The 11,942-nt window shown below is 44.1% G+C and overlaps 1 protein-coding gene across 1 annotated transcript in view; it reads left to right on the top strand.

The window, feature by feature from the left end:
* The window catches only part of SUGCT (succinyl-CoA:glutarate-CoA transferase), a 643,685-nt gene that overhangs the window by 382,066 nt on the left and 249,677 nt on the right, over window positions 1-11,942 (top strand). The window lies entirely within an intron of this gene.

The following is an 11,942-nucleotide window of genomic DNA, read 5'->3' as shown; positions in this document are numbered from 1 at the left end:
GACTTGAACCAGGCCGTGGGACGGGGGTTCTTTCCCCCTGAGCACATGATGAGTGAGCTTTCTTCATATTTCTTGCTTCCTCTGTTTCCCTTCACTTAAACTCCTGTGTTATAAAGGGGCTCGTTTCATGCACCTATGGTGTTTTCTTCTTGTTGTTTCTCACGGTGAATTTATGAAATGGTGTCATTCTGAAGTCATACGTTCTGTGGACATGTCATTTCTGTCTGTTATGCTCCTTGCTCCCTCCGCCTCCCATCTGTCTGACGAACTCCCAGGTGTGACCAAGGCTCACGTCCTCTGCCCGTCTCTGTGCCACGCGAAGCCTTCGCTGGCCCGTCGCCTCCCCACGCCGGCAGCCTGTCCCTTCCGTGTACCCTACCCGCCTTTGTGCATGTGGCTCCGAGGGCTCTTTACATTGCATTATACGTATTTCTTTGTGTGTCTCTCTTTATCCCCGGTTCCAAAATATATAAAATAGAATTCTTCACAGAACGACCCTTTAAATAATTTTAAACCCCTTTAAACTTTTATTCCTAATTTGGGTTCTGAATATGCACGTCATCTTGAAGGGGGGCCTGTTAGTTCCGTCTCCCCACAGACCTTTGGCGAATCCATTTTCACATTCCCTGAGCACCTAGCACTGTAAGTAGCCACAGGAGTTGCTCCCACAGACATCGTGTCGTTACGTCCTTACAGCAAAATCCCGGGGAGCTGAGCCGTCCTGCTCTGTGTGTGGATCTGGAAACTGGAATGCAGCGAGTACACGTCTTGTTCAAGGTTTATGCAGTGGCTGAATCCGAACTTGGAATTAATATTCAAGACTTTTCCCCCCCATCACGTCCATTCTTGTCTCATTCAGTCCTTTTTTCAGTATGCCTTATACTTCAATAAGATGTAAGAATGGCTTGTGGGAGTTTCCTGGTGGCCTAGCTGTTAAAGATCTGGTGGTGTTACTGCTGTGGCTTGGGTCATTGCTCTGGTATGGTTTCAATTCCTGGCCCAGGAACTTATGGATGCCACTTGGGGGAGACCAGAAAAAAAAAAAGAAGAAGAAAAAAAGAGTGGTTTGTAGTTGGCTGGAGGAGTTGGGAGAGATTTTGGGGGTAATTCTTTGGATTGTCTGCCCCATGTATATTTGTTCAAAAGTCACTGCCACCAATATGAAAAATATTTAAACTTTAATACTGTCCAAAGAAGGGGACTAAGTCTCCCTCAATCTTTTCTTTGTCATTATTGCCTTTATTTGCATTTATAGCTTATCTGAGTTAACTTCTTGCCATTACTCCTTTTTTTTTTTGGCCTCACCCATGGCATGCAGAAGCTCTTGGGCCAGGGATCATACCCACACCACAGCAGTGACAATATCAGGTCCTTAACGGCTGCCACCAGGGAGCTCCCATCAGCCCTTTTTAGTATGAATGAGTTCAGTATTCTAACCACTGGAAGATAGCTCTTCATTATCTAAGGCTAACAGAGAAGGGAAGATGACATTTGAGTTACTAGTTAGTTCAAAACATAGAAATTGTCTAGTAGCTTCTTCCCACTAAATTCTTTGTCAGAACTTCTAATCCATATCAAACAAACTACAAGTACTTTTTTCCCTTCTTTTTCATCTCAGAAGTCCTGTTGGTTCTTTAAGGAGCCATATGTCGAAGGGTGGAGAGAAAGAGAAGTTAACAATCTCTTAGATTCCCTCAAGTTGGATCACCTGTACCTGCATAGTCATGTCCTGTGTGATGCTTGTCCTCTGTTGTGAAAACTAGACATTACTGCTAAGCACTGTTGCTCTTACTGGGCATTTGTCAATTTGGTACTGAATAGTAAAAGATGAGCTCTTCTGTTTACATAAAGCTAAAAGTTCCTTTAGCTTTTTGAGCAGCTCCGCTCTAGAGGCAGAGCAGAAGTGTGTTTTAAAACATTAAAAGAAATGAAAAGTGTTTATCTGTTAGTAAAATGGCAGCTTGAAGGTTGAACGTTAGCTCCAGCTTTGCAATTTTTGGTTATTAACTCTATTTTGATGTCTGCCTTGCAGCTGTCAGATTAGAGTGGCAGGTGTTGAAAAGGTAAAAGCAAGAAAGGAGCTCGAGGAAGGGGTCTGCCCTCGCCAGAGGAAAATGCTTCTTGGATACGGTTTAAAAGCCTCTAAGAAAGCTGCTGCCCGCCCGTTGAGAGCAGAGAACCCGTGAATCAGGGAAATCAGGAGGCTCATGGAGTCTTGAGTGTTATTGCACATCTAGAATGTGAAAGTTACAGTGAGGTCATAGGGGAGGCTATTCCAAATAGCTGCCTAGCAGTACAGCCAGGTAGTCAGCCAGGCCGGAAGGAAGGGGTTGTCGGCGTTGTCCTCATTTTGAAGGCAGATGCTTGGCTGCGTTTCCTTAGAGCCATTGTTTTCAAATATATTTCTCATCATTGGAATTCTTTTATCGAATGAAGTACCCATATGTAAAACTGATTTTAAGAGTCAGAAAGAGAAAGACAAGTACCATATGATATCACTTATATCTGGAATCTAATATATGGCACAAATGAACCTTGTCACAGAAAAGAAACTCATGGACTTGGAGAATAGACTTGTGGTTGCCAAGGGGGAAGGGGAGAGAGTGGGGTGGTTGGGAGCTTGGGGTTAATGGATGCAGACTGTTGCCTTCAGAATGGGTTAGCAAGGAGATGCTGCTGTGTAGCGCTGGGGACTATGTCCAGTCCCTTATGACGGAGCAGGATCATGTGAGAAAAAAGAATGTGTACATGTATGTGTAACTGGGCCATCATGCTGTACAGTAGGAAAAAAATAAGGTATTGGGGAAATAAAAATAAAAAAAAAAAGAGTTACTTTGGTGGAAACAGGGGAGAGGGCTGGACCCCAGCCTCCTAAGCTTCACCTTTGCTCCTATAGCAGGTCCCCAAGCATCGTATTTCTTGGAGACACAGTTTGGAAGCCATGCAATCACACTGGGAAGTATTGGTGAGCCCCCTGATCATCCTCCTGTTCAGTCGAGTGGTTCTCAAAGTGTGGCCCCAGACTAGCAGCATCAGGATCCCCCGGAAACTTAGTAGACATGCAAATTCAGTGTCGAGATGTCTTGGGCAGGCCTGGTGATCTGTGTTCTAACAAGACCTGCAGGTGTCAGGGACACCAAAATCTGAGAATCATTAGTGGAGCGTTGGGTCGGATGTTTAGAATTCTCAGACCAGTTGTGTATCTGGGCCCTCAGAGGAGCAGACACCAACATGCGATGGAACTCGTAAGGCTTCTAGCAGGGGAAACACGTGTGAGAGAGAAGAGGTTGGGGCTGGGAAAGGCTGGGAGAGCTGCCCAGACTCCTGCAGGTCTGCCCTGAGCGAAGGAGAGAGGGAAGGATGGTTGGGTAGAGCCACCTCAGAGTGGTAGTTCTGGTATCTGGGTCACTTCCATCGTTTGTCTTTTCTCTTGGAAGTGTTCTGTTTTTCTGATAAAAAATTGGGGGTGGGAAGCGGTGTAGATTGGGTCCGTGTGGATGGCTTTCTGGTCATTCTGAGTGATCTGTTGCAGAGACTCGATTTGTGTATATTCCCTGAAGAGTGCTGATTTTTAAAAATAGGCACTGAATTTCGCTGGACGCAGACCTCCAACTCTGTGCCCTTTGGGCCCCAAATCTTGGTTCAGTTCTTACCCTCGGCTGTCAGGGCTCTCTATGCACAGTTCAGGGGTCAAGTTCAAAGGCTCCCTCTTTCTGCCTCTCTCCTTCCTGAGATCCCCCTTCACTTCCCAGGAGCTGTAGTTTCCTTGAGTTCTGTCCTCTGACTTTTCAGGCCAGTAAGACTGAGACTGTAGGTTTTCTGGAGTTTTACCCTCCTCTTATGGGCCTGACCATTTAAAAAATTTAGTTGTTTCAGTTCTTTGCTTTAAACATTTAGTCGTGTTGTGGTTTCACATATTCAGATTCATGATTAGTCTTTGCGTATTTTGAAAACTAAAATGTACCTGTATCATTATTTATCTCCTCAACCTTTCAGTGTTTTGTCCTCAGATTTCCCTCTTTTTGTATTAATATTGGTACTTCTTTTGCTTTTGTCTTTGCACTTACCTATCGCTCCATTCATCTGTTTGTATTGACTCCATCACTTTGTTTGGATTTTGAAAGATTGAGTCTTTCAGTCTCTTTTCAAGTGGGAGAATCGTAGTTATCGACATTTATTTTACCTCCGGTATATTTAGTAGGTGTTTTCCCTGCTTTACTTGACATGTAGCATTTATTTCCTTCTTTCCCCCTTTTGAAACATTTATGTTAATTTTCTGAGGTGGTAATTTATTTGCTTTATTCTCCTTTTAAAATTAGTTTTCTGTTCCTGTAATGGTTGTCCTCGCTTTCCGGTGCTCATAGTCGTATGTGTATTTCTCTGTGATCACATGAAATCAGGAGAGCAGTTTCTTCTACCAACATACTCTGTTCTAAGATGAGTGGAACCTACAGAAAAGCTCTGCTGTCTGTTTCTCTTTCTACATATTCTTCTTCCAAACTCTGGGGTGTACCTGAGACAATGTAGGAGTTTAAGTTCTGGAGTTTATTAAAATTTTTCTATGGTATGTCTTCTTTCAGGAGTATTTATGTTTGTACGTATGTTTACGATTTTTTCCTATCTAGTTGTAGTTTGATATCACTGATGTGCATCACTGTACACATTTAAGGTGTATAGACAGCATGACTGACTCACATATGTCATGAAATAATTACCATGTTTAAGTTTATGAGCATCCATCATCTCATATAAATACAAAATAAAAGGAAAAAACATTTTTATTCTTAGGAGTTTCACAACACGTTGAGCCTTACGCTGATTTTTGCTTTTGATCATTGGAAAACTATAAATATTTGTTTTATTGCATGAGCATCGTATGCCTTTCGACTGGCTTGCGTGTGGGTAGAACCCGGAGAGGCTTTGTCTGCATAGCGGAGGCGCTGCTAGAGGGTTTGTCCTCTGAGTTCGTCCTCCCCTCAGTCATCCCTCCTCCCTCCTTCGCTCTTCTTGTCCATGTCTCCCTCTTGAACCGCAGCTGTACTGTAGACACGGAGTTTTCTTCTGCCCTAACGTGGTGGTTCTCCAACTTTAGCCTGCATCAAAATCACGGGGAGGGTCTGTTGAAACAGAGGTTGTCGCCTGCCCCCGCCTCTCCCCCAGCATTTCTGGTTCATTAGGAGCGTTCTTTGAGGACAACTTGTCTGCTAGGATGAGCAGCCACCCTGGTTTACCACTCAGACTCCCACATCCCTAGAAATTCTCTGTCTTGGGCCACCCGGGATGGCTGGTCACCCTAAGGCAAACACGGTTAGCTGTGCCTGAGAATCTCCTGAGAGGTGTTCCTAGACCCCGACGCGTGGCCCTTCCTGTCCCAGGTCTTTACTTAATGGTTTTAGGGTGTGGTAGCGGCATCTGGATGTTCAAAAGCCCTCTAGGTGACTCTGATCAGAGGTTTATTAATCATTGCTCTAATTACGAGCCTCACTCCCATGGGAAGGCTTTTGTGCTGGTTACTTCTTTGCCTGGAATGCACTTCTCTTTAGTGCTTCTCATTCCTGGCTGTCCATTAGATTGGCTTGGGAACATTTAAACACTACCAATGCCCAGGCCACACCATCCAAGCCCAGTGAAATCAGAGTTTCTGATTCTTTAACTCCCCAAATGATTCTCATGGGTGAACAAATTAAGAAGTATTGTGATCTTTGCATGGCCCATTCCAGTCTTTCAGGGAAAAAGACCCATCCTACCCACTCAATTTATTTATTTTTTATTTATTTTTTATTTTCTTGTCTTTTCTAAGGCCACACCTGCAGCATATGGAGGTTCCCAGGCTAGGGGTCTAATTGGAGCTGTAGCTGCCAGCCTACGCCAGAGCCACAGCAACGTGGGATCCGAGCCGCGTCTGCGACCTACACCGCAGCTCACGGCAACGCCAGATCCTTAACCCACTGAGCAAGGCCAGGGATTGAACCCGAAACCTCATGGTTGCTGGTCGGGTTCATTAACCACTGCGTCACGACGGGAACTCCTGTCCACTCAATTTAAATTAGCTCCTCAACCCTTTCCTCTGATGCTTTCTGGCAGCGCATGTTGCTTTCTGATGTTTTCTTCTTTCCTTAATTCTCTGTTTGTTTATCTTCTGCTCCCTGCCCCCCCGTAGAATGTAAGCCTCATGAAAGCGAGAAGGCTGCTGTTTGTTACCGTATCCCCCAGATCTCAGAACGGCTTCTAGGACAGGTGATTCCCTTGGCAGATGTTAGTTTATTCCTGCAACGTGCCAGCCACTGTGTTAGGCCCCAAGGGCAGCACCATCAGGAGCAACAACGGACCCGAAAAACAGTCGTGCTCCTACCGTCATGGAGCCCACAGGGCTACGTTTATGATCTCTGTACAACTGTAAAAGTAATAAAGTCATCGAGGAATAAAAAAGTAAAAAACCATTTTGTATTGTCCTTTGAGGACCTCAGGAAGAGTAATGGTTAGACAGATAAAAGAGAAACATTACACCCATAAAGACCGCCGCTGGCGTCTCCTCATCGTGGTTATACCAGCAGCACACTCACACAGTTGAGTGGACTCGTGATTTATAGAAACTGAAATGCCATTCAGCCCTGCCTTCGAACAACCTGTGCTGGGGTTTCAGGGCTCTGCGATTTCTGCAGCCTCCCCTTGCAGCGCCGTGCTTCTCAGGGAGCCAGGGGACAGCACGGCTTCCTCCCCCACCCGGCAGGTCCTTGGTGGGCTCCTCCCGGTGGTCTAAAGCAAGCCGAGTTCCTGCTGTGGTTGGGCTGCAGGAAGTACTCTGCAGCCCCTCAGTTCAGCCAGACAGACACATGAAAGGGCCCAAGAACACACACAGAGAAAACGCATAAACAAGGATACACTCATCCATTTTTACAGAAACAGACATAAATGGAGTGGGGGTGATTTAACACACGGGGTGTCTAGATTCTAGAGGGTTTAGTCAGGAGACAGTGACTAAATCCTGAGAAATTTCAGGGAAGGGGGGACTCAGTTGGGAGATCAGGACTGGAGCATCCTAGGCCACATGAGCCCATGCGCAACGTCCGATCGTCTTTAGACAACACAAGGCCAACGCAGGTAGGCCCTTCTGGCTGATCTTGGAGAGCCCCGCCTCGGTTGGAGCAGGGTGGTTTCAGGAGGTGGAGTCCGCATTTCTTCACGCTGTCTTTCCCCCTGAGAAATTCACCTTTCTGGGTCCCGATAAAAGGGATGCTTTTATATATATTGTGTATACGGTAACTTATTCAGCCATTTGAAACAATCTTACCGTCATTGCGGACACATAGGGAAATATACCTCAACTTGGACTCGATTTATTATGTCTTTAGTTATTGAGCCACTAGAAAAGCTTCGTCTAGAGTTTTGTTTTCGTAGTGAAACTTGTAGAGAGAAATCCATTAGTTGATCAAAACCTGAGTGTGAACAAGACATATTTTCCATACACAGTAGCCGCAGCCTATCTGACTGTTGCGTTGTCTGTCTAAGTGAGATGACAGACTCTTGGTTTGCCAAATGTGGTGACTGCTGGACTTAAAAATAGGCTCTATAAGCATTTAACGTATTAATGTTTTTAGTGAAAACACTTTAGTGAGCGTGGCAGAGACGTGTAGCTTGTCCAGGCATAACCTCTGTCTGGTTCCATTGTCCTCTGAATTGCCCTGTGGGCCGGATACCCAAGCTGTTCTAGTTAAGCCCACCTGGAATCCCCCAGAGTCCTAGGTGGTGTATCAGGCCGTGCCCTGCACTTTGGAGGGAAGGAAGAAATCAGGGCTCCAAGACGCATGAAGCAAAGGCATTCAAATGTGATGCATGAGGAGGAAGGCACATGGCATTTCGAATTGGAGATTTCTGTGAAAACGTACTTGCACTAGCAAAGATAGTGCAATTATTATTACAAGACTATTTCTTGAAGCAGCTTCATTAAAAAAAACCCTGTGGTTTATTTTGCTTTTCATTCCATCTTTATTTTTATACACATGTATTATGTTCCAGGTACTGTTATGGGCACTGGCTATATAATGGTTAATTTTTAGTTTATAGTTAAGTAGAGGTGGCAGGACATTAAAAACTTTATAATTACTGGTATGGCCTTGCATGACTGAAAAGGGTGCTGGCAGAGACGCTGTGGGTGTGATTTAAATGAGAGATGGGCAGCTAAGGGACATTTAAACCTCAAAGGACTTCGCCAGCCGAAGAGTGCTCTGCTCTTCAGGCTTCCAGAAAATGTGCAGACCTCTGATATTTTACGTTTTACTTTCAAGACTGAAGGAAGGTGATGGGCAGCAGCTTGTTTTAGTTTTTATTGTATTCTTGGAGAAAGGTATAGGAAGCTTTTTCCCTAAAATCTGGTGATTGTGGGGGAAGTCTAAAAGGGGATTCCTTTATTTTTGCTTCAAAATTGTGGTTTTTTTATCCCACACATTTAATACCCTGCCTCCCAAATGATGTGTGTGTGTGAGTGAGTGTGTGAGTGTGTGTGTGCATAATCTTTTTCCTGATGCGTATCAGGTAAGAGACTGTATTTGCACAGGAAATAAGAAATAGGAAAACCCACAGGCTAGAATATTTGAATAATTTCTGCAAGATGTAGTACAAATAGGACTGAATTTAAGGAGGTTCTGCTCAGCCTGCCATTCACAGCAGGGGAAGGAAAAGTCCACTTAGAAAGTGGCTGGAAAAAATCTTTTTTTTTTCCGGGCCATACCCACGGCATATGGAAGTCCCCCTTCGTCTATAGCTGCTGGCCTACACCACAGGCACAGCAACGCGGGATCTGAGCTGCATCTGCCACCTACACCACTGCTCAGGGCAATGCCAGATCCTTAACCCACTGAGTGAGGCCAGGGATCAAACCTGCATCCTCACGGACACTGTATTGGGTTCTTAGCCCACTGAGCGAGGCCAGGGATCAAACCTGTGTTCTCATGGATCCTACTCCGGTTTGTTAATTGCTGAGCCGTGAAGGGGACTCCCTCAGAGAGAATCTTAAAGAGTCTCAAATCACCTCCATGTTTGTAGAGACGAGTCTATGAAGCTAAAGACAAGAAACCATCGGGCACACAAGTACGTGTCACCCTTCCCACGTGACTAACCTGGACTAACAAAACTTCAGGAAACAGGAGTTCCCCTCCTGGCTCAGTGGTTAATGAATCTGACTAGGAACCATGAAGTTGCGGGTTCAATCCCTGGTCTTGCTCAGTGGGTTAAGGATCCGGCGTTGCCGTGAGCTGTGGTGTAGGTCACAGATGCGGCTCGGATCCCACATTGCTGTGGCTCTGGTGCAGGCCAGTAGCTACAGCTCCAATTCAACCCCTTGCCTGGGAACCTCCATATGCCACGGGAGCGGCCCAAGAAAAATGGCAAAAAGACAAAAATTCAGGAAGCAATCTTTCTTCTTTACACTTTGGAACAGAAAGTATTGCACAAGGACATAGAGTCTCTCACAGAACCTACTGTAAATTCTAATCCTGGAGAAACATACACCATTTTTATAAGGATTAGGAGGGAAGAGTCGCTAGAAGAGATTCCTTCCAGAAATACTAATAAGCAAACATAAAAACATCTTTATTTTCCTTGCATAGAAAGTAGATCATCACAGACTATGAACCTACACCTGTAGCCTCATCTGGAAATGGAGTCACCCCTTCACAACGGCCACACTGACAGGAGTGTCACACCGCTGATACAATCTAAGTGTTGTTTCCTAATGGAGGGCATATCAACAAATTGTCTGATGGTTTTAGTGTCTCTCAACAATGATGTATTTGAATTCTGTTATTATATTTCATAAATGGATCTCAAGTTTAGTCACTCTTTGCCACTACACAATAGAATCAAGCCATTGGGTCTCAAGTCAAGAGTGTTTTTTGAGAGTTCCCATCGTGGCTCAGCAGTAACAAACCTAACTGGTACCTATGAGGATATGGGTTGGATCCCTGGCCTCCCTCAGTGGGTTAAGGATCTGGCATTGCTGTGAGCTGTGGTGTAGGTCCCAGATGTGGCTGGGATCCCACGTCACTGGGGCTGTGGTGTAGGCCGGCGGCTGCAGCTCTAATTTGATGCCTAGCCTTGGAACTTCTATATGCCATGGGTGTGGCTCTAAAAAGACAATCAATCAATCAATAAAAGGCTGTTTCTTGTTCATAAAAGTGCTGTGAACGTAATTCATAACTTGAGTATTTGACAGTCCTCTTTTTGTAGGTACTAGTGTTTCATTTGTCTTGAAGATACACCATGGCCCAAACATTGAGATAGAATTCGTTGACTCTGCTACAGCAAAGGACTTTTATTGAAGGCCTGTTCCTCTTCCTCCAGTTATTGCCACAAATGCAAAGTCGGGTTGGGTTGCTGGGTCAGAGTAAGTGCTCCGGAGGCAATGGCTCCAGCCTTCTTTAGCCTCTTTGCCTCAGTTCTACCTCGATGTTGGGGAGATGCACAGTGGTTCTTGCCTTGGGCAAACTCCTAGTTCCATGCCTCTCACAGAGCACACTCAGTATGTATTAGCTCTCTCTCCAAAAGGGTTGGGGAAATAATGATTTAATGATGTCAGTATGTGGCACTTTCTATAATAATAGTAATGCTGATGTTGTCATTTTTTTCCCACAGAGAACCTTAGGTTAGCTCTATTTTATTGATAACTATAACTTCCTTAAAAACTAGACCAACACAAAAACAAAAAAAGCCCAACTCACTAAATATAATCAATAAATATGACTTATTGAACACAAAAGTTGGTAACTCAGTACCTTGCTTTACAACGTATTCCCCTTAAATAGAAGTTAAGTGGTTATCTGAAATTTTTGGAAACGGGTTCACTAAATGAAGAGGCATATCGGTAAAGAAAGATACGCTTTGAAAAACTTAAAACCAAGTAAAGGGAAAAGGTTAAAAAAAAAAAGAAAAAAAGCCTGGATATTTCTGTCAAGACAAAACGTCTGAACTTTTCTGGTTAATTGGAAGTGCAGGAAACATTTTTTTCCTTGAATATAGAAGGAAAGATATTTTTCTTGTCCTCTAAAACTTTCTGTGCTACATGCATAGATCTTCCCTTGACTCTTCTAATAAACACATTTTAGCATTATTTATGTATCTTAAAGTGACTGATCATTTAAAGTCAAACATCCCTGCTATTGATAATTCAAATTATACCCTCTCTGAAATTGCCTGATGATATTTGGTGACACTGAGTCAAGATTTTACTTAAACACCCAGACAATTAAGCTTAAAATCAATTCTCAAACATACAAAATCAAAAAGAATGTTTCCAAATTAAACCAATGGCTCTTTTTGTATCTGCCGCATGCTTTAATTTCTACCACATATGTGTAAATTGGCAAAGTACCTTAAAGGCTATAATAATCCTGATGGCTGGGAACCAATGTTTTACCATCATCGAACAAGTCCTGAGACCGTCTATCCTGAATCTTCGGGTAAAGACAGAACTGCATCCTGCCATGCACCTGGTCAGTTGTGCAATGCTGTCCAATGAACAGCTGCTAACAATAAGGGTATTGTGTTTATGTAACACAGTTCAGGACCTGATGGTTAGTCTCTTGATAAATGGTGAAACACTAGGGAATATTCTCTTGCCAGGATGCCTGCTTCACGGAAAATACTGTGTCTGTGCTGAACTGTGCCCTTAAATCTTCTCTCTCTGTGACTCGGTGGACTTGGGCTCTGGAAGATCACGTTAGCCTTCCCAGTTGGTTTTGAGGGGGTTAAGCATCTCTCAGCCAAGAAATGGCCATATAGTGTTGCAGCGAATGTAATTTTAGCAACTGTTTTCTGTAGACTTGTTTTACCATGTTAACAAAAATCTGTATTATGTTTCTTGCCATTGATGTGGGTGTGTCCTTGTGTGTGTATTCAAGAGAGGCTTCCGTTTGTTGAGTGATCTTCATGCAAACATCTTGGAGTGC

The sequence above is a fragment of the Sus scrofa genome, chromosome 18 (genome assembly GCF_000003025.6).
Source record: "Sus scrofa isolate TJ Tabasco breed Duroc chromosome 18, Sscrofa11.1, whole genome shotgun sequence".
Lineage (NCBI taxonomy): Eukaryota > Metazoa > Chordata > Mammalia > Artiodactyla > Suidae > Sus > Sus scrofa.
This window is presented reverse-complemented; position numbering and strand designations above follow the sequence as displayed.